The 22,925-nt window shown below is 39.5% G+C and overlaps 2 long non-coding RNA genes across 7 annotated transcripts in view; both read right to left on the bottom strand.

Moving 5' to 3' along the window:
• Positions 1-22,925, bottom strand: part of LOC137490345 (uncharacterized) — a 253,142-nt gene that overhangs the window by 176,580 nt on the left and 53,637 nt on the right. The gene's annotated exons all lie outside the window — the stretch shown is intronic.
• LOC147842309 (uncharacterized) lies at positions 13,939-21,121 on the bottom strand. The gene is made up of 2 exons (XR_015499317.1): positions 16,433-21,121; positions 13,939-14,878 (listed from the first exon to the last, which is right to left on the bottom strand). It is a non-coding gene; the product is annotated as an uncharacterized LOC147842309 (long non-coding RNA).

Genomic DNA, 22,925 nt, shown 5'->3' with positions numbered 1-22,925 from the left:
GTGACTGTATCCGATTTTTTTTTGTGATGACCTGCTTACATTATCTTTTAAATGTGACTCGTATCCGATCGTCTACATTTACACAGCACACGACAAAGACGCATTGAGCGCGAAAAAAAGAGCGGGCGCTGACTAACAGCTGATAATTTAAGAGTGCTCTTTTCTCAATTCCTGTGTGTAATCTATTAGTTGGTTGTACTACAGTTTATGACAGAAAGGTTCTCATTTGTCCATCTTCTTTTGATATATAGGCCTTTTTCTTTTAAACCTTTAGGCATCTTAATGCAATGTCCATGGCGAGATTTATGCACGTGATGTAGCTATGCACTAGTTTTATATTAGTTTTTATTGGTTACATGGCAGACATATTGCACTCTCTCGCTCTCATGCTTAAATACCTGTGCTATATGACAATATAAAAGCTGTTTAAGTCCTCGTGTATGAGATTTAAGGTTTGGGACTCTGCTGAAGTCTGTTGTGAAAAGAAAGTGTCAGACTTGACGTCATTCGCTACGGTTTCTAATGACAAGCGACTCTCATTGACAGGTGAAAATCCGATCAACCTGCTTACACTGCAGACACGAAAACACAGATCCGACTCATATGGGATAAATTTCCACATATGAACAAGGCCTGAATCAGATTTGAGTAAATCGGAATTCATGTGATTTGTTCCTGCTTACAAGTACATGGGCCATATCCGATCTGTGCCACATGGAAGAATAAAATCGGAATTGAGTCACTTGAACAGTGTGGTGTAAATGCAGCCTTTGTGTCGGTGTCAGTCCGAACAGATACGCCGCGCCACGTCACGCCGAGCCCCCTCACCCCCCAAAACTGTAAACCTAGGGGAAAACACTGGCCTATAAAGTGAAGTTGCCAATCTCACGCAGGCAGGCACACTTGTGGAATCATGACAGGGTAATTAACCAAGATTGACCGAATGCCAGTTGACACGGTAGATGCTACTTGGAGTACGATGTTGCTGATGCCTCACTGCGGTTTGCAACCCGAGTTACAAGGCCAAGGTATCTGACGTGTCCTTCAGCAGGGGTCAGTTATGTCAGACAGACGAACCCAATCTTTTGATTTGCAAAATGGACAACCTGTACCGTAACCACACAAACACCAGTCTAAGATAAAGGCAGTACTAGTAAAATCTACTATTTTGGGCCAACCAATCTAAGTAAAAATCATTAGTATGCTTAGTATCTGATGGCTCATAAAGCTTCTATCATCCTATGATGGAAGCAGGAGTAAAAAGAGAAAATTGGAAAGTGGTATAAAGAATTTAAAAATTCTATATGAGTAGAAAACATTACAGGATGAACAGCGCACGAGACACGTGTGTGATGAGCCAATGAGCGTTCGGGGAGCGGTTTAATTTACAAAAAAAGACTGTCATTCATGAACTGAACACGGCTCACTTCACGGACGGTAAAATACCAATCACTAAGATTGGCTAAAACGGTCACTTCTCATATCATGTCGCAGTAACACTATTATGTAACACATACTATTACATTATGATATCTGACCATTACATTCAGATAACCTAGATAAACAACAATAAAATACGAGACGTCTCTCGAGACTGCGGTGAAAGTTTACACACACAGATTTGTCTTGACTCACAGCGGCTGTTCTAAGAGAATAGGCTTTCGCTATTTAAAGCTGAAAATAAGGGATTTTACATCCATATCAGATACAGGTACCCTTTAGGAAACGCGCTTATGATTCTGACAATTCCTTTCATCTGAAAGCCGTTAATAGGCAAGCTTGCAACTCCCAAATACATTCATTTAGAAGCCAGCCAGCAGTTCTGAACTAATTTCGCTCGGCGGCAAACAAAAAGGTTCAAACGTTAGGTAGCTAATCTAACAGTTTCAAACAACGTGAGAATATAGTCTAGAAATAGGAGAAACAGGCAGCGCCTAGCCTCACTCTAGTTACAATAGTAAGCCCTTTAACGGATAGATTTCAACTATCTCAGAAGACAGGCGCAATAGTATTTAAATCATTTCCATGACGTGCGTCTTTGCAAAATCGATTTTTAATTATTGTGAACTGCAGTTTAATAGTTACACTTACAGTAGTCATCTGTGTGCTAGTGAATGGCTGAAAGACGTGCGCCCTTCCAGCTGTGGAGAGACAGAGAGCCAGCTGCTCACACTTTTGGTCACTTTGGTGCGCGCAATACAATCACAACGGAATGGAAAAATTTGCGCGCCCGCATTCTCCACCATATTATCATCTCCGCCATTATTAATTATGAATACTCAGATTCAGAGATGTATAGAGTACCAGAGACGCAGACTTAAGTAAAAGTACAAGTGCTCTATCACAAAAAGTGACTTGAGTAGAAGCTGAAGTGCTCTTTAAGCACCATACTTAAGTGGAAGTATCAACACTTTTTGTCCTTAAGTATTGCAAGTAGTTTATTTCAAAGTTTACTACTCAAGTACTCAAAGTAAAAGTACAAGTATTGTGTAATGTAGTTATAACAGAAAGCAGTCAAAAGACATCATGTTGTTTTGTTTATTTTAAATATCTTTTTTGGAGACACGTGGTTAAGCAGAACAAAAAGAAACATGGCTTACGATGCTGTTTTTCACTCGCGCTTGAATCACAGATCTGACCGATTATAACAGCTTTAACACACACCTTTCAAAGTTGTGTGTCACAAAAACACTCTGTAATCCACTCGAAACGCTATTGAAGCCCATTTTCGGATCGCAAATTACTGGTTGTAAACGCTGTAAGCGGAAGTTCTAAACATTCTACCGGAAGACGCTGGTCGTTAAGGGCGCCCTCCATGCAGCAGCCAAGAAAAAGGTCTATAATTGTAACGAGTAGGGGTGTGAATCTACACTGGTCTCACGGTTTGGTTCGATTACGATTATCATGCCATCGATTCCGTTCAATTCGAAATCTCGCTGCAATGACGATGCTTTCCATACGTAATTTGATTTTTTGATCACAACACAAGAATTTTTTTATTAAAATCTATAAAAATATTTACATATTATTTGTAATACAATTTTGTTCTTTAATACAGCAGTATACGTACCCTTAACTGTACTCTACCCTACTCTACTGTACCCTTAATTTGACCTGCTCAAAGAAAACACTCTTTCTGAAAGTATCAAGCCTTTATAGCTAATAAACTAATGTAAATATCATCCCGCTTGCTTTTCGAGCGCTGACAGGCGAGGTCTTACACCCCTATGATTGGTTATTGTCTTCACCTGCTCAACAGAAAGGGCTGCGATCGGCTTTAGAAATGAAAGCGCTGTGGACTTGAACAGACTTTAGACTTGTCCTGGTCATTAATGCTGAGCTCTGATGTTGCATTACTGTGATTGAGACATATGCTTACAATCTGTAATTTTTTGCTTTAAATCTGTCCCTGACAGGGTTTTCTTGAACACAGACGACTGCGTGGGTATTTTTGCATTTCGGCGGGTTTTGGATACTTTTAGGGCTGGAATCAGTCCGCAACATCTGACAACACCGTGCGCTCGCTTTCGGTTTCATTTACACTGCCAAGAGCGGTTCACTTCCCGCGCGGCTCCCAAACGATCACTCTGTGCCACAAACTGAATGTTATTTACAACATTACTACCTGTTATTAACGAATCCCAGTCTATGCAGGTTCTGTTCACCAAAGTAGACTTCATTCAGAGGCACGCGTGGTAACAGCTGACGGTCAGCTCACGTCACGTGATTTTGCGGTCGCAAATACATTACATGAAGACAGAAATGTCATTTTTAGGGGGTGAATTGAGTTATATCTTAAAAATACAGCATGTGACTCTTTCAGCACCATTTAACGGTGTCCACGTTGCTGAACAACGTACGTAAAACAATGTGAAGACTTGTGCGGCCACCATTGCTTCTCTCCTGAACTCGAAAACATGATTGACAGAATCGTAGAAATGCTGGATTAAGATCGTCTAGGGGGTCGAATCGAGATCGCGATCTTTTTACGACTAATTGTGCAGCTCTAGTTCAGACTTGGCTTTACATGCTTCTTGAGATTTGATGGTGAGTTAAAAGGCATCCAGATGAAAATCACAATGATGAGCTATCTGGCTAGACTTTCCCCAACGCCTACTGCAGTTACTATCAGGTTACTTGCACACACTGCAACCAGATGCAAACTCTCAAACAGTATGGGCCTCACGCACAATACGTAACACGCAGTGAGATCACCGACCACCTGGCACGATTCAGAATTGGGTTTCGCCTGAAGATTCCGGTGCCACTCTAGGCCCACAGTGTTTCCCCCACCGTTATATTAGGGGGGCTCCCCGCCCCCTTGAAGTCAAGTTAATTGTATTTATACATAGAACCAGATCACAACTTCTTTTAATAAACAAGCTAAATAGCCAAATGTAATCTCTTATTTACACAACGACATGTGATTTCGGTCTCTACATGGTCGCTCGATTACATATTTCTGCTCTCTGAATCGCCCGCAGTGGAGTTTTACACAGCCACTCTCTGCTGTATGGGAATGAGACTGCGCGCCACGTCTGACAGGACCCGAGACGCACGTGCACTTCCGTATGTTATGCATAGCCTACAGCAGCCAAAACAAAGGTAAATGATGGCCCAATCCCAATTTCTATTTTTGTACCCCTACCCCTTGGCCCTTAAAACCGAGGGTGAAGAGGAAGGGCTTCAAAACCTACCCCTAAGAATTGGGACAGCACTACTGCACCTGCACTCATCATCATATGTCATCGCGATCTTTTGCATTATATGAGACTGGGCGATAGCGACTGCTGTAGTTATTCCACTCGAGTTATTTATTGGTATTTAACTTCAGGAAATCACTGAAGGCATACATTATGTTATCATATCGGTCTAATGTGACAATAAGACCATAATACTGCGCATTTAACACAGTGGCCATATTCATCTGTGTAAACACACCAAAAACAACATTAACATTATAGCAGACGCCGTAAAAAGCCCATTCCCGGCCATTAGACTTTTCTGACAGGGTATTCGAGTGTCATCGAGTGACAGAATGCTGTGGGACTGCTATGCAGGAGTTATGATTATGGACTATAAATTGCGAAATTTAGCGATTTTTTTTTTTAAATTTTTTTTTATTTTAGCGGGGTTTTTTTAAAGCGTGATGTTAAAACACGTACGCCGTTATGAATATATTAAAACATGTGTTTGTTTGTTGTAAACGTTTGTAATAATGACAAAAAATACTACGTTTTGGATCTCCTTACATCCGGGTGTAACTATCTGCCGTTGTGGCTGGTGTATTCTGGGAAATTTTGATACGCCTTGGTTTCGAGTGTGGTCCTGAAAAATCTTTGTTCGAAGGGTTATTCACCCCTTCCCCTTAGCCCTACGCCTTCAAGCTAAAGAGAATTGGGACACCCCTACCCCTTGACGTGGGCGCGCAAAACGAGGGGAAGGGGCAAGGGGAAGGCCTACGGGGTAGAATTGGCATCGGGCCGATGTGTGGGAGCGTAATGCGCTCGGTCGCAGCAGCTAAAATATTTACAGATGCGATGCGACCTCTGTTTAGTTTATTAGCGTGAGTCGCGCGAGTGATGCATACTTTGTTGCAAGTGCAGCCATTGCATCTCCAGTGTTTTGAGCTGCTGTGACGCGTTCTCCCCCATCTAGCGTCTCATCCAACCTGACCGCTCCCAGAAACTCCGCGAGTCTCCCGCAAATTTATACCGGCCCCGTGATCCCCCAAAATAAGGTATATTACTCGGAAATCATGGCGACGAGAGCGAATGAGCAAGACAACAGATCGCGAGAGGCACAGTAATGTTCTAAGCATTACATTACATTCTTCGGTTAAATGAATAGAGCAGTAAAGATATCGCAAGTGCAAATCCCTCTATCTCTGAATGATCTGCTGTCATTAGTTGGAGACCACCAAAATATTTGAATGGTCCTGCATGGATTTAGGCCTTTTTACATGTATAACAACTGAAAGTTCTGATTGACAATATTGCAAGTTCACTAAAAGCTGGCTGGAACTATTAGATAAATAAAACTTAAATTTTTTTTTTTTTCAGTGAATATTTAATAATATACATTTTTGGAATACACTCATTGCTATAAACAGTAGTTTATAGACCTTTTTGCTTTTAGTAAAGAAGTTTTAGACTCATGGGTGTGCAGTTTCATTTTTATGCATCAAACATACGCTCCAAACTTGTTCTTGGTTGAGCCATGTTGAATTCTTCTTTCGTCATTTGCAGTGTTTCCAAATTGCATTGTAACTTTTCATAACAATTTTTATTTCTGCGTTATATTATTTTCTGTGGCGGTTCATTCCGCTGTGGTGACCCCTGATAACTTAGGGTCTAAGCCAGAGTAAAATTAATGGATGAACTCATTTTTGTAAAGCTGCTTCTGACCATGACACGTTCACACCTTGTTATAAGATGGTTATAAGAGACGTGTTTAAGGTATTAAATGCAGCATCCTTCCTTTATTCTCTTAGGCAAGGCTAGATCTTCTCTTAAGGTTCATACTTAGAGGAAGATGTGCTCAATGCATTATAAAGCTTGAAGCATTAGAATCGGTAATCAGTATTAGCCGATCACCATGACAAGAAATCGCTACTCGATATTAGCTGCAAAAATCCTAATCGGAGCATTCCTAGCTTTGGCCCAACTTGGCTGTCAGAGCAGCAATACTACTCCTGGCTGCACAAGACTGATCTTGGTAAGTCGGTGAATACACCCTTAGGAAAAAGAAGTATACTTAAGTAAAGGTCAAGTATAAAAGTATACTTCATTTAGTAAGTAATTAAGCCCAAGATACACTGCAGTGACAAAAGCTGCACACTTTGTGGAGAAAAAAAAAGATATAAAAATAAATGTTAATTTTTAGCTTGTACAGTTGTACACTTCAAATAATTGGTGTTTTTTTTTTTTTTTTTTTTTCTGCTGTCGTTAAAAGAAACAAATTAACACCATGACTCTTTGGCTGCATTTACACTGAAGATCTTGATGGTCAATTCCGATTTCGTGACTGTATCCGATTTTTTTTTGTGATGACCTGCTTACATTATCTTTTAAATGTGACTCGTATCCGATCGTCTACATTTACACAGCACACGACAAAGACGCATTGAGCGCGAAAAAAAGAGCGGGCGCTGACTAACAGCTGATAATTTAAGAGTGCTCTTTTCTCAATTCCTGTGTGTAATCTATTAGTTGGTTGTACTACAGTTTATGACAGAAAGGTTCTCATTTGTCCATCTTCTTTTGATATATAGGCCTTTTTCTTTTAAACCTTTAGGCATCTTAATGCAATGTCCATGGCGAGATTTATGCACGTGATGTAGCTATGCACTAGTTTTATATTAGTTTTTATTGGTTACATGGCAGACATATTGCACTCTCTCGCTCTCATGCTTAAATACCTGTGCTATATGACAATATAAAAGCTGTTTAAGTCCTCGTGTATGAGATTTAAGGTTTGGGACTCTGCTGAAGTCTGTTGTGAAAAGAAAGTGTCAGACTTGACGTCATTCGCTACGGTTTCTAATGACAAGCGACTCTCATTGACAGGTGAAAATCCGATCAACCTGCTTACACTGCAGACACGAAAACACAGATCCGACTCATATGGGATAAATTTCCACATATGAACAAGGCCTGAATCAGATTTGAGTAAATCGGAATTCATGTGATTTGTTCCTGCTTACAAGTACATGGGCCATATCCGATCTGTGCCACATGGAAGAATAAAATCGGAATTGAGTCACTTGAACAGTGTGGTGTAAATGCAGCCTTTGTGTCGGTGTCAGTCCGAACAGATACGCCGCGCCACGTCACGCCGAGCCCCCTCACCCCCCAAAACTGTAAACCTAGGGGAAAACACTGGCCTATAAAGTGAAGTTGCCAATCTCACGCAGGCAGGCACACTTGTGGAATCATGACAGGGTAATTAACCAAGATTGACCGAATGCCAGTTGACACGGTAGATGCTACTTGGAGTACGATGTTGCTGATGCCTCACTGCGGTTTGCAACCCGAGTTACAAGGCCAAGGTATCTGACGTGTCCTTCAGCAGGGGTCAGTTATGTCAGACAGACGAACCCAATCTTTTGATTTGCAAAATGGACAACCTGTACCGTAACCACACAAACACCAGTCTAAGATAAAGGCAGTACTAGTAAAATCTACTATTTTGGGCCAACCAATCTAAGTAAAAATCATTAGTATGCTTAGTATCTGATGGCTCATAAAGCTTCTATCATCCTATGATGGAAGCAGGAGTAAAAAGAGAAAATTGGAAAGTGGTATAAAGAATTTAAAAATTCTATATGAGTAGAAAACATTACAGGATGAACAGCGCACGAGACACGTGTGTGATGAGCCAATGAGCGTTCGGGGAGCGGTTTAATTTACAAAAAAAGACTGTCATTCATGAACTGAACACGGCTCACTTCACGGACGGTAAAATACCAATCACTAAGATTAGCTAAAACGGTCACTTCTCATATCATGTCGCAGTAACACTATTATGTAACACATACTATTACATTATGATATCTGACCATTACATTCAGATAACCTAGATAAACAACAATAAAATACGAGACGTCTCTCGAGACTGCGGTGAAAGTTTACACACACAGATTTGTCTTGACTCACAGCGGCTGTTCTAAGAGAATAGGCTTTCGCTATTTAAAGCTGAAAATAAGGGATTTTACATCCATATCAGATACAGGTACCCTTTAGGAAACGCGCTTATGATTCTGACAATTCCTTTCATCTGAAAGCCGTTAATAGGCAAGCTTGCAACTCCCAAATACATTCATTTAGAAGCCAGCCAGCAGTTCTGAACTAATTTCGCTCGGCGGCAAACAAAAAGGTTCAAACGTTAGGTAGCTAATCTAACAGTTTCAAACAACGTGAGAATATAGTCTAGAAATAGGAGAAACAGGCAGCGCCTAGCCTCACTCTAGTTACAATAGTAAGCCCTTTAACGGATAGATTTCAACTATCTCAGAAGACAGGCGCAATAGTATTTAAATCATTTCCATGACGTGCGTCTTTGCAAAATCGATTTTTAATTATTGTGAACTGCAGTTTAATAGTTACACTTACAGTAGTCATCTGTGTGCTAGTGAATGGCTGAAAGACGTGCGCCCTTCCAGCTGTGGAGAGACAGAGAGCCAGCTGCTCACACTTTTGGTCACTTTGGTGCGCGCAATACAATCACAACGGAATGGAAAAATTTGCGCGCCCGCATTCTCCACCATATTATCATCTCCGCCATTATTAATTATGAATACTCAGAATCAGAGATGTATAGAGTACCAGAGACGCAGACTTAAGTAAAAGTACAAGTGCTCTATCACAAAAAGTGACTTGAGTAGAAGCTGAAGTGCTCTTTAAGCACCATACTTAAGTGGAAGTATCAACACTTTTTGTCCTTAAGTATTGCAAGTAGTTTATTTCAAAGTTTACTACTCAAGTACTCAAAGTAAAAGTACAAGTATTGTGTAATGTAGTTATAACAGAAAGCAGTCAAAAGACATCATGTTGTTTTGTTTATTTTAAATATCTTTTTGGAGACACGTGGTTAAGCAGAACAAAAAGAAACATGGCTTACGATGCTGTTTTTCACTCGCGCTTGAATCACAGATCTGATCGATTATAACAGCTTTAACACACACCTTTCAAAGTTGTGTCACAAAAACACTCTGTAATCCACTCGAAACGCTATTGAAGCCCATTTTCGGATCGCAAATTACTGGTTGTAAACGCTGTAAGCGGAAGTTCTAAACATTCTACCGGAAGACGCTGGTCGTTAAGGGCGCCCTCCATGCAGCAGCCAAGAAAAAGGTCTATAATTGTAACGAGTAGGGGTGTGAATCTACACTGGTCTCACGGTTTGGTTCGATTACGATTATCATGCCATCGATTCCGTTCAATTCGAAATCTCGCTGCAATGACGATGCTTTCCATACGTAATTTGATTTTTTGATCACAACACAAGAATTTTTTTATTAAAATCTATAAAAATATTTACATATTATTTGTAATACAATTTTGTTCTTTAATACAGCAGTATACGTACCCTTAACTGTACTCTACCCTACTCTACTGTACCCTTAATTTGACCTGCTCAAAGAAAACACTCTTTCTGAAAGTATCAAGCCTTTATAGCTAATAAACTAATGTAAATATCATCCCGCTTGCTTTTCGAGCGCTGACAGGCGAGGTCTTACACCCCTATGATTGGTTATTGTCTTCACCTGCTCAACAGAAAGGGCTGCGATCGGCTTTAGAAATGAAAGCGCTGTGGACTTGAACACACTTTAGACTTGTCCTGGTCATTAATGCTGAGCTCTGATGTTGCATTACTGTGATTGAGACATATGCTTACAATCTGTAATTTTTTGCTTTAAATCTGTCCCTGACAGGGTTTTCTTGAACACAGACGACTGCGTGGGTATTTTTGCATTTCGGCGGGTTTTGGATACTTTTAGGGCTGGAATCAGTCCGCAACATCTGACAACACCGTGCGCTCGCTTTCGGTTTCATTTACACTGCCAAGAGCGGTTCACTTCCCGCGCGGCTCCCAAACGATCACTCTGTGCCACAAACTGAATGTTATTTACAACATTACTACCTGTTATTAACGAATCCCAGTCTATGCAGGTTCTGTTCACCAAAGTAGACTTCATTCAGAGGCACGCGTGGTAACAGCTGACGGTCAGCTCACGTCACGTGATTTTGCGGTCGCAAATACATTACATGAAGACAGAAATGTCATTTTTAGGGGGTGAATTGAATTATATCTTAAAAATACAGCATGTGACTCTTTCAGCACCATTTAACGGTGTCCACGTTGCTGAACAACGTACGTAAAACAATGTGAAGACTTGTGCGGCCACCATTGCTTCTCTCCTGAACTCGAAAACATGATTGACAGAATCGTAGAAATGCTGGATTAAGATCGTCTAGGGGGTCGAATCGAGATCGCGATCTTTTTACGACTAATTGTGCAGCTTTAGTTCAGACTTGGCTTTACATGCTTCTTGAGATTTGATGGTGAGTTAAAAGGCATCCAGATGAAAATCACAATGATGAGCTATCTGGCTAGACTTTCCCCAACGCCTACTGCAGTTACTATCAGGTTACTTGCACACACTGCAACCAGATGCAAACTCTCAAACAGTATGGGCCTCACGCACAATACGTAACACGCAGTGAGATCACCGACCACCTGGCACGATTCAGAATTGGGTTTCGCCTGAAGATTCCGGTGCCACTCTAGGCCCACAGTGTTTCCCCCACCGTTATATTAGGGGGGCTCCCCGCCCCCTTGAAGTCAAGTTAATTGTATTTATACATAGCACCAGATCACAACTTCTTTTAATAAACAAGCTAAATAGCCAAATGTAATCTCTTATTTACACAACGACATGTGATTTCGGTCTCTACATGGTCGCTCGATTACATATTTCTGCTCTCTGAATCGCCCGCAGTGGAGTTTTACACAGCCACTCTCTGCTGTATGGGAATGAGACTGCGCGCCACGTCTGACAGGACCCGAGACGCACGTGCACTTCCGTATGTTATGCATAGCCTACAGCAGCCAAAACAAAGGTAAATGATGGCCCAATCCCAATTTCTATTTTTGTACCCCTACCCCTTGGCCCTTAAAACCGAGGGTGAAGAGGAAGGGCTTCAAAACCTACCCCTAAGAATTGGGACAGCACTACTGCACCTGCACTCGTCATCATATGTCATCACGATCTTTTGCATTATATGAGACTGGGCGATAGCGACTGCTGTAGTTATTCCACTCGAGTTATTTATTGGTATTTAACTTCAGGAAATCACTGAAGGCATACATTATGTTATCATATCGGTCTAATGTGACAATAAGACCATAATACTGCGCATTTAACACAGTGGCCATATTCATCTGTGTAAACACACCAAAAACAACATTAACATTATAGCAGACGCCGTAAAAAGCCCATTCCCGGCCATTAGACTTTTCTGACAGGGTATTCGAGTGTCATCGAGTGACAGAATGCTGTGGGACTGCTATGCAGGAGTTATGATTATGGACTATAAATTGCGAAATTTAGCGATTTTTTTTTTTTTTTTTTTTTTTTTTTATTTTAGCGGGGTTTTTTTAAAGCGTGATGTTAAAACACGTACGCCGTTATGAATATATTAAAACATGTGTTTGTTTGTTGTAAACGTTTGTAATAATGACAAAAAATACTACGTTTTGGATCTCCTTACATCCGGGTGTAACTATCTGCCGTTGTGGCTGGTGTATTCTGGGAAATTTTGATACGCCTTGGTTTCGAGTGTGGTCCTGAAAAATCTTTGTTCGAAGGGTTATTCACCCCTTCCCCTTAGCCCTACGCCTTCAAGCTAAAGAGAATTGGGACACCCCTACCCCTTGACGTGGGCGCGCAAAACGAGGGGAAGGGGCAAGGGGAAGGCCTACGGGGTAGAATTGGCATCGGGCCGATGTGTGGGAGCGTAATGCGCTCGGTCGCAGCAGCTAAAATATTTACAGATGCGATGCGACCTCTGTTTAGTTTATTAGCGTGAGTCGCGCGAGTGATGCATACTTTGTTGCAAGTGCAGCCATTGCATCTCCAGTGTTTTGAGCTGCTGTGACGCGTTCTCCCCCATCTAGCGTCTCATCCAACCTGACCGCTCCCAGAAACTCCGCGAGTCTCCCGCAAATTTATACCGGCCCCGTGATCCCCCAAAATAAGGTATATTACTCGGAAATCATGGCGACGAGAGCGAATGAGCAAGACAACAGATCGCGAGAGGCACAGTAATGTTCTAAGCATTACATTACATTCTTCGGTTAAATGAATAGAGCAGTAAAGATATCGCAAGTGCAAATCCCTCTATCTCTGAGTGATCTGCTGTCATTAGTTGGAGACCACCAAAATATTTGAATGGTCCTGCATGGATTTAGGCCTTTTTACATGTATAACAACTGAAAGTTCTGATTGACAATATTGCAAGTTCACTAAAAGCTGGCTGGAACTATTAGATAAATAAAACTTAAATTTTTTTTTTTTTCAGTGAATATTTAATAATATACATTTTTGGAATACACTCATTGCTATAAACAGTAGTTTATAGACCTTTTTGCTTTTAGTAAAGAAGTTTTAGACTCATGGGTGTGCAGTTTCATTTTTATGCATCAAACATACGCTCCAAACTTGTTCTTGGTTGAGCCATGTTGAATTCTTCTTTCGTCATTTGCAGTGTTTCCAAATTGCATTGTAACTTTTCATAACAATTTTTATTTCTGCGTTATATTATTTTCTGTGGCGGTTCATTCCGCTGTGGTGACCCCTGATAACTTAGGGTCTAAGCCAGAGTAAAATTAATGGATGAACTCATTTTTGTAAAGCTGCTTCTGACCATGACACGTTCACACCTTGTTATAAGATGGTTATAAGAGACGTGTTTAAGGTATTAAATGCAGCATCCTTCCTTTATTCTCTTAGGCAAGGCTAGATCTTCTCTTAAGGTTCATACTTAGAGGAAGATGTGCTCAATGCATTATAAAGCTTGAAGCATTAGAATCGGTAATCAGTATTAGCCGATCACCATGACAAGAAATCGCTACTCGATATTAGCTGCAAAAATCCTAATCGGAGCATTCCTAGCTTTGGCCCAACTTGGCTGTCAGAGCAGCAATACTACTCCTGGCTGCACAAGACTGATCTTGGTAAGTCGGTGAATACACCCTTAGGAAAAAGAAGTATACTTAAGTAAAGGTCAAGTATAAAAGTATACTTCATTTAGTAAGTAATTAAGCCCAAGATACACTGCAGTGACAAAAGCTGCACACTTTGTGGAGAAAAAAAAAGATATAAAAATAAATGTTAATTTTTAGCTTGTACAGTTGTACACTTCAAATAATTGGTGTTTTTTTTTTTTTTTTTCTGCTGTCGTTAAAAGAAACAAATTAACACCATGACTCTTTGGCTGCATTTACACTGAAGATCTTGATGGTCAATTCCGATTTCGTGACTGTATCCGATTTTTTTTTGTGATGACCTGCTTACATTATCTTTTAAATGTGACTCGTATCCGATCGTCTACATTTACACAGCACACGACAAAGACGCATTGAGCGCGAAAAAAAGAGCGGGCGCTGACTAACAGCTGATAATTTAAGAGTGCTCTTTTCTCAATTCCTGTGTGTAATCTATTAGTTGGTTGTACTACAGTTTATGACAGAAAGGTTCTCATTTGTCCATCTTCTTTTGATATATAGGCCTTTTTCTTTTAAACCTTTAGGCATCTTAATGCAATGTCCATGGCGAGATTTATGCACGTGATGTAGCTATGCACTAGTTTTATATTAGTTTTTATTGGTTACATGGCAGACATATTGCACTCTCTCGCTCTCATGCTTAAATACCTGTGCTATATGACAATATAAAAGCTGTTTAAGTCCTCGTGTATGAGATTTAAGGTTTGGGACTCTGCTGAAGTCTGTTGTGAAAAGAAAGTGTCAGACTTGACGTCATTCGCTACGGTTTCTAATGACAAGCGACTCTCATTGACAGGTGAAAATCCGATCAACCTGCTTACACTGCAGACACGAAAACACAGATCCGACTCATATGGGATAAATTTCCACATATGAACAAGGCCTGAATCAGATTTGAGTAAATCGGAATTCATGTGATTTGTTCCTGCTTACAAGTACATGGGCCATATCCGATCTGTGCCACATGGAAGAATAAAATCGGAATTGAGTCACTTGAACAGTGTGGTGTAAATGCAGCCTTTGTGTCGGTGTCAGTCCGAACAGATACGCCGCGCCACGTCACGCCGAGCCCCCTCACCCCCCAAAACTGTAAACCTAGGGGAAAACACTGGCCTATAAAGTGAAGTTGCCAATCTCACGCAGGCAGGCACACTTGTGGAATCATGACAGGGTAATTAACCAAGATTGACCGAATGCCAGTTGACACGGTAGATGCTACTTGGAGTACGATGTTGCTGATGCCTCACTGCGGTTTGCAACCCGAGTTACAAGGCCAAGGTATCTGACGTGTCCTTCAGCAGGGGTCAGTTATGTCAGACAGACGAACCCAATCTTTTGATTTGCAAAATGGACAACCTGTACCGTAACCACACAAACACCAGTCTAAGATAAAGGCAGTACTAGTAAAATCTACTATTTTGGGCCAACCAATCTAAGTAAAAATCATTAGTATGCTTAGTATCTGATGGCTCATAAAGCTTCTATCATCCTATGATGGAAGCAGGAGTAAAAAGAGAAAATTGGAAAGTGGTATAAAGAATTTAAAAATTCTATATGAGTAGAAAACATTACAGGATGAACAGCGCACGAGACACGTGTGTGATGAGCCAATGAGCGTTCGGGGAGCGGTTTAATTTACAAAAAAAGACTGTCATTCATGAACTGAACACGGCTCACTTCACGGACGGTAAAATACCAATCACTAAGATTGGCTAAAACGGTCACTTCTCATATCATGTCGCAGTAACACTATTATGTAACACATACTATTACATTATGATATCTGACCATTACATTCAGATAACCTAGATAAACAACAATAAAATACGAGACGTCTCTCGAGACTGCGGTGAAAGTTTACACACACAGATTTGTCTTGACTCACAGCGGCTGTTCTAAGAGAATAGGCTTTCGCTATTTAAAGCTGAAAATAAGGGATTTTACATCCATATCAGATACAGGTACCCTTTAGGAAACGCGCTTATGATTCTGACAATTCCTTTCATCTGAAAGCCGTTAATAGGCAAGCTTGCAACTCCCAAATACATTCATTTAGAAGCCAGCCAGCAGTTCTGAACTAATTTCGCTCGGCGGCAAACAAAAAGGTTCAAACGTTAGGTAGCTAATCTAACAGTTTCAAACAACGTGAGAATATAGTCTAGAAATAGGAGAAACAGGCAGCGCCTAGCCTCACTCTAGTTACAATAGTAAGCCCTTTAACGGATAGATTTCAACTATCTCAGAAGACAGGCGCAATAGTATTTAAATCATTTCCATGACGTGCGTCTTTGCAAAATCGATTTTTAATTATTGTGAACTGCAGTTTAATAGTTACACTTACAGTAGTCATCTGTGTGCTAGTGAATGGCTGAAAGACGTGCGCCCTTCCAGCTGTGGAGAGACAGAGAGCCAGCTGCTCACACTTTTGGTCACTTTGGTGCGCGCAATACAATCACAACGGAATGGAAAAATTTGCGCGCCCGCATTCTCCACCATATTATCATCTCCGCCATTATTAATTATGAATACTCAGAATCAGAGATGTATAGAGTACCAGAGACGCAGACTTAAGTAAAAGTACAAGTGCTCTATCACAAAAAGTGACTTGAGTAGAAGCTGAAGTGCTCTTTAAGCACCATACTTAAGTGGAAGTATCAACACTTTTTGTCCTTAAGTATTGCAAGTAGTTTATTTCAAAGTTTACAACTCAAGTACTCAAAGTAAAAGTACAAGTATTGTGTAATGTAGTTATAACAGAAAGCAGTCAAAAGACATCATGTTGTTTTGTTTATTTTAAATATCTTTTTTGGAGACACGTGGTTAAGCAGAACAAAAAGAAACATGGCTTACGATGCTGTTTTTCACTCGCGCTTGAATCACAGATCTGACCGATTATAACAGCTTTAACACACACCTTTCAAAGTTGTGTGTCACAAAAACACTCTGTAATCCACTCGAAACGCTATTGAAGCCCATTTTCGGATCGCAAATTACTGATTGTAAATGCTGTAGTTCTAAACATTCTACCGGAAGACGCTGGTCGTTAAGGGCGCCCTCCATGCAGCAGCCAAGAAAAAGGTCTATAATTGTAACGAGTAGGGGTGTGAATCTACACTGGTCTCACAGTTTGGTTCGGTTACGATTATTATCGTACAAACAAATGTACAAAACATAACAACAAAAGGCAGAAAAGAAAGCAAGGAAATAAAGAGTTTAGATTAGAATGGCAGCTCTCACTCAGTTGCACACAACTATTAAACCACCAAAATAAAAATAAAAAAACACCATTTTGAAAGGGGCACAGTTTTGACGCACGACTCAAACCTGTTTTTGGCTTTCATTGTGAGGGTTTCTGGGATGCTTGGAAAATGAATTCTTTTAAGATGTCCTGTTGGCGCAAAGTTTGCGACTAGGAAAGCTTAAAATAATCGATTAACCGTTAACCACAAGGGTGCGTTTGTAACCGATTAATGGTATCAGTTAAATGATTAAAAATTATTATTTTATCTATTTTTAGATTTTGACTGTATAAGGAGATAAGGAGATGAGCATGTTATGTCGCGTGCACGTCCCACCATTGGAAATAATGAACTTGCATTAGCTTGCCTTAGTTAATAGCCTCAGTCATAGTTAATCCAATGTGCGTGGTTATTAGTCTTGGTGTACAAACTAGTGAACAGCTGGCATAACTTTGTTCAGTTGCCGCAGTTTTGATTCGTGCAGAAACACGGTGTTGAGAAGCCTTTAAGATTAATTAACAGTGACGAATTAAAGCGTGGTTAATAGTGAAACTGGTAAATCGTTGCATCCCTACTTTTTATACTGCGTTCATGACATTTGTCATTAAAATAACACCAGGTAATTGGTAGATCTGTGTAAAAAAAGGCCTGCCGCCACAGCTGGAAAAAGTCCTAGAGGAAACATTGAGAGTGTGTATCCTGATATATAAAAAAATCTATTTTGCTTATAACACCACCGTTACAGACGTTTTATTATAATTAACATTTCAATTAACAATAGCCCACTCACAATAGGCAACTTTTATGGCCCAAACACAGATGACTTATTCTTCTTTCAGAATTTCTTTTCCTCTATTTCAACACTTTCTAATTGCCCAGTCATAATAGCAGGTGATTTCAACACAGTTTTAGACCTAACTACAGACAGATCTAACAGCATCAGCAATAAACGCATTTGGAAATCTGCAGATATAAAACGTTCATGAGTGATCTTGGTCTTGGTGATAGTTGGCGCCTCCAACATCCGGACATTCAAGCATTCTCTTTTTCTTTACCAGTTCATCATTTGTACTCTTGCATTGACTTTTTTCTTACCAGTAATTCTATTTCATCCAATATTTCTGAATCAAAGATCCACCCAATAATCATTAGTGATCATGCTCCTGTAACATTAAAACTGAATATAACCCATAAACATAACTCTAGATGGCGATTCAACACCTCTCTTGTTTAAGACCATGATTTCGATAGTAATTTTAAAAAGAGAGTGTGCTTTCTTTCTAGAGATAAATGACTCCCCTGAAATATCGCCATCTCTACTGTGGGAAACAGGAAAGGCAATATTAAGGGGAAAAATATTTTTATATTCCATTTACAAAAAAAGAAAGAGAAAAAACAAAAAGCTAAACTGGAACTGAAAATGACAGATCTAGAATACATTACCTTAAGTAATCCAACAGAAGAAACACAGGATACGGTAAGAAATTATAAATCACAATTAAATAAACTAATTAATGCGCACACTCAATTCCTTATTCACAGACTACGTCAAAAAAACTTCCATCATAGTAACAAATTTGGTAAATATCTGGCTAATCAAATCAAACACAATAAAGAAACAACAACAATATCAGTCATTAAGGACTCAGCAGGGAAACTCACCAATTCACCAGAAGAAATAAATTAAGATTTTTCTAAATTTTTACAGTAAATTATATTCCCCTGAAAAAAATCCATCCCAGGATAACATAAATTAATTTCTCAACAACATCAACTTACCTCAACTAAACGAACAGCAAATAAATACTCTTGAATCCCCTTTATCAAAACAAGAAATTTCTAATACTCTTAAACTTATGCCTAATAATAAATCACCAAGTCCTGATGGTTTCCGTGCTGAGTTCTACAAACACTTTTGGTCTATTTTATCACTTTATATTTTATCATTTGATATTTTAATCCGGTTGATAAATGAATGAAAGCAAAAATCAGAATCTCCAGATACCATAAACACAGCCACAATTGTATTCCTCCTTAAACCCAATAAAGACCCGACATTACCATCAAGCTATTGTCCAATTTCACTTATCAACGTAGACACTAAAATAATTCCTAAAGCACTTTCCCATAGAATAGAAAAAATCATGCCATCCATAATCTATCCAAATCAAAACGGTTTCATTAAAGGTAGACGAGCATTCGTTTTGGGAAGTCATTTATTATTGGATTAAAATTCTCTGCACATCACCCTCAGCTATCATCATTACTCATGGACTAACATCACACAGCTTCACTCTACACCGGGGAACTAGACAAGGATGCCCACTCTCTATTCACCATATTCATCGAACCACTTGCAGCAGCTCTTCATCAAAACAACTACATCTAAGGAATTATAACCTTAAATATTAGGGATGTAACGGTATCAGAATTTCACGGTACGGTAATACCTCGGTATGAATGTCACGGTACGGTATTTATTGAATCATTTACAGGAAAAAACAAAACTTATGAAAATACTCCAAAAAAGTGCCAAAAGTGTCAATGACATACAAATTAGCCATCTATCTGTAAGCTTTAAAACAGGAACTTCAATTTTAATAACAAAAAATTATTAAACCATGTAAAAACAATAAAGTTTCAATTTAGTATTGTTGAAAACTCATCACATTCTACATTTAATCACACTCAGCCCATGTACCCAGATGAGAGCTCTGCTAGTCGGACTTCTCATCAAGCATCTCCCGCTGGATCTAATCTCACTATATTTATTAAACGGGATATTTCATTTATCTTGTTGTCTTTATCTAACGACATATTCCCTGACTTTGGTCATTGGAATCTATTACTTGTTCTCAGGTAACGTGTTTTGGCTGAGTGCAAAGATAAGTTAATGATTAATGTAACCACGTAGCCTACATTCTGTATATTGACTGATCGCTTGCCTTTATTTCCTATAATGTATAAACTTATTGTATGTTATACTTTTAAAATGGCCATTATCGATTATTAAAACTGATATTCAGCAAAAGAGAGGCTGTGTTTCGTAATTTAACTGAAATTGAAAGGAGGCAGTTGTTATCGGCTCCGTTTTGTTATAAATATCCACAGTGAAGATGACGCTCATCTTATGCAGCACGACGCCTCAACATGTCTGTTGTCTAAGTTGCTAATATTAAAATGAAAATAGGCAGTTCCTTAAATCATGTTTACATTTTATTGTTGATAAAGTGAAACAACGAAGCCAGGGTGATGTGAATGAAGTTATAAAGTACACTGTTCCCTTTGAAGATTTACCCGTGTCCTCGGTATAGTCTGCTTTTCCATATCAAACTGAGAAGAAGAGACTGCAGCCTTGATCAAACTTGCGAAGTCTGAACTCACAAGGAGAGGATGCAGGACTGGACTGTGCGTGTTAGGCTACTTAATATTCAGGAAAAGCCCCAATCAGAGAGGCGAACGTCTGCAGCCCCGCCTCCGTTTTCAGGTGTCTCAGTTTTCCATTATCCACACTGAGACATTATCCACACATTTCGAAACGCTCCGTTTTCGCCGCTCGAGAGCTCTTTTCATCCCCGCTTCTAGCAGCACACTCCATTTCCGCATTACTGGATCTGTAGCGACAACAGACTGCAAGGGATGATGGTCAAGCATGGGCTGATGGGTATTGTAGTTTTTGCTACCTCCCGTTCGCTTCATTCGCCTAAGCAAATTTTCTCAGAAGACCTATAGTTTTACCGAGTCATGCGACTTCGGTAATATCGAAAAAAATTAATATTGCGGTATGACGGTATTTACAATACCGTTACATCCCTATTAAATATACACCATAAAATAAGTCTTTATGCTGATGATATATTACTATGTAACGAATATGGCCGACCAGACACATAAATATTTTACATTTTATTCCACAACCGAACCGACTCGAAACCTGATTCCAAGGTATTTACGACCCAAAGGAATGTGCCATGCGGCATTAAACACGGGAACGACTTAAAAAGGACTCTTTAAACTGCTTGTTTAACACTTATGTTTTCATATAAACTTTACTCTCTTTATGTTTAATCATGTGTTTTGCAAAGTTTCCCTTTCTCTTGTATTAATATTTTTGGTTTTAATACCCCTGCATATAATGTTTAACTGTACCTAAGCTAAACATCCTCTTATACTGTTTAAGTTTGGACTTTTTAAAAAGCTTACTCGCTGTACAAATTGATCGTTGACAATTTATTTTAATATGGGTGCAACATATTAATGTTTTAAGAGACTTTTTTTGTCCTGATTTGCATAAAATTTGCCTATGCAAATTATTCTGCCTCAGACAAAGACCCATAAGTTTAATATTCCAGGAAGTTAGCTTCTAATTGGTTAACTTTCCATGGAGGGTGGATCCGAACCCGGCCTGTAAAAGTTAAACAGCTAAACTCTCTCTCTCTTCGAAACTACCCTCGGCTTTGTTCAAACTCTCCTGGGACCTCCCTTGGCACAACTCTCTGCTCTGAAACACGCTGCCTGGGAGCTTCCCCTCTCTCTCCCAACTCCAAGCAACCCCCCTCTCTGCTCCAAAAACACTTTGTTTTGAAAAATTCTTCAAACTTAGCAACTTCCTCACAAAACTAAGTATTGAAACCTTCAAGAAAGCAGGTGGAAACCCAGACGGAAAGGGTTTATCGCACCGCGCTCGGACATTTCATACTCTAGAACTTTTGCAGTGTCAACTTTAAACACTACAAGCCTTGTGGAGAACAAAGGATCAGCCAGTCAACCACATGCTCAACAACGGGAGCTCGGACATCACAAACAGACCGCAAGTATCACCTTTCTCCCAACATCTAAACTGGTGTGAGCTAAGTTCAACCCCAAAAGAGACAATAGAAGGGTTATATTGAATTTGATTACGTTTGATTTGCTTGGTTTGTTCTTACAAACTCCGAGGCTTTCCCATCAGTACACCTTCTCAACCTCTTATCTCACGTTACTCTTCCCTATGCTTGTATGAATTTGTGTTTGTGTTAGGTGTTATTTTCTGTTTGATTAGTCAATAAAGTGTAATTTTGTATAAAGAAAGGTGCCTGTGTATATTAATGAATCTAATGTCTTGAACTTTGATCTTGCTACCCTGCTCAAATGTTATGTTGATAGCATCACTGAACGATTTGTTTGTTCGGATCAAAAGAGTCGATTCATTTGAAGCCCTGTTCAAATGAATCTTCCTCCCGCTAAGCTAGCCTGCCATATAATGTTCCAGAAGGTACGCGAGCATTGAAATCTAAATCATAACTCGCAACATTATAACAGCGGGAAAGGTGCGGGAAGAATAACCTTGAGCTAATTTACTACAGTAATAATGGTGTAGGTATGCGAGCACTTTAATCTACATTATAATTTGTCATAGATTATTAATGTGGATATGCGTGCAAGTTAATCTACATTATTATTATAATTGGCTACATGTTTATTTGTGGAGAATAAACAAAGCACGAAATATGTAATTTTTACACTATACTTACAAAATATCCAAACATTATTACAGGAAACAATAAAACTTATTGACACTTTCTCAAATATTTCTAAATACTCAATCAACTGGAATACATCTGCTATACTCCCAATAAATTCCACCAGTGTGAATGTGACATCCCAACCATCACAAATTCCTCTGTGTACCAACCACATCACATATTTGGGTATCAATGTTTCCCCTTGGCTGCCAAGAGTTGTTTGCCCTTAACTAAACTCCACTACTTAAAAAAATAGATGACGATCTTCAACATTGTATGAACTTACCACTATCCATCATGGGCAGAATATCAGTAACTAAATTGTCCATACTCCCAAAAATAAACTATTTATTTTCAATGATCTCAACACAGCCCACTCATACCTGGTTCA

The sequence above is a fragment of the Danio rerio genome, chromosome 9 (genome assembly GCF_052040795.2).
Source record: "Danio rerio strain M-AB ecotype USA chromosome 9, GRCz13ab, whole genome shotgun sequence".
In the NCBI taxonomy this organism is placed as follows: domain Eukaryota; kingdom Metazoa; phylum Chordata; class Actinopteri; order Cypriniformes; family Danionidae; genus Danio; species Danio rerio.
The sequence above is the reverse complement of the archived record's forward strand: the minus strand, read 5'-3'. Positions and strand labels throughout refer to the sequence as shown.